The sequence below is a fragment of the Sinocyclocheilus anshuiensis genome, unplaced genomic scaffold, assembly GCF_001515605.1.
Source record: "Sinocyclocheilus anshuiensis isolate Anshui unplaced genomic scaffold, SAMN03320099.WGS_v1.1 scaffold229, whole genome shotgun sequence".
NCBI classification, from domain to species: domain Eukaryota; kingdom Metazoa; phylum Chordata; class Actinopteri; order Cypriniformes; family Cyprinidae; genus Sinocyclocheilus; species Sinocyclocheilus anshuiensis.
In genome coordinates, this window is record NW_015537957.1 from 1,540,442 (window position 1) to 1,540,967 (window position 526).

The following is a 526-nucleotide window of genomic DNA, read 5'->3' on the forward strand; positions in this document are numbered from 1 at the left end:
TGAAAACAAAATAACAAATTACAAACGCAAATGCAAGTCTAAAAAACAAAATAACAATTCAGAAAGCACAACAACAATTCAGAAAACATTATAACAAGTCAGAAAACACAATGACAAATTCGAAAACAAAATAACAAGTCAGAAAACACAACGACAAATCTGAAAGCAAATTAACAAGTCAGAAAACACAACGACAATTCAGACAAACCGGAAAAGGTAGGTATAGTTTGAGACAGTGCCATTGGTTTGGGATTACTCACCGCTGACTGGATGAGACATCTGTCAATCAAAAAATACGGAGTGGCTATTTACATTTAGTTAAAAGTGGCTGCAAACCATCAGCTCCAGTGGCGCAGATGGATAAGCGCTAGTTGTTGGCGCTTTGACGCGGTCGACTCGGGTTCGATCCCACCTTTTGCCGAACTTTTTTTTCTCCCTTTTCAAATCTCGTATCACATCGTAAAGGCATTTATTTTCAATAAAAATTAAGGAAATAATCAAAAAGTTGAAAATAAAGTATCGGGTA

At 36.1% G+C, this 526-nt stretch overlaps 1 protein-coding gene across 1 annotated transcript in view; it reads left to right on the forward strand.

Moving 5' to 3' along the window:
- LOC107665905 (brain protein I3-like) overlaps nt 1-526 on the forward strand; it is a 7,606-nt gene that overhangs the window by 4,982 nt on the left and 2,098 nt on the right. The gene's annotated exons all lie outside the window — the stretch shown is intronic.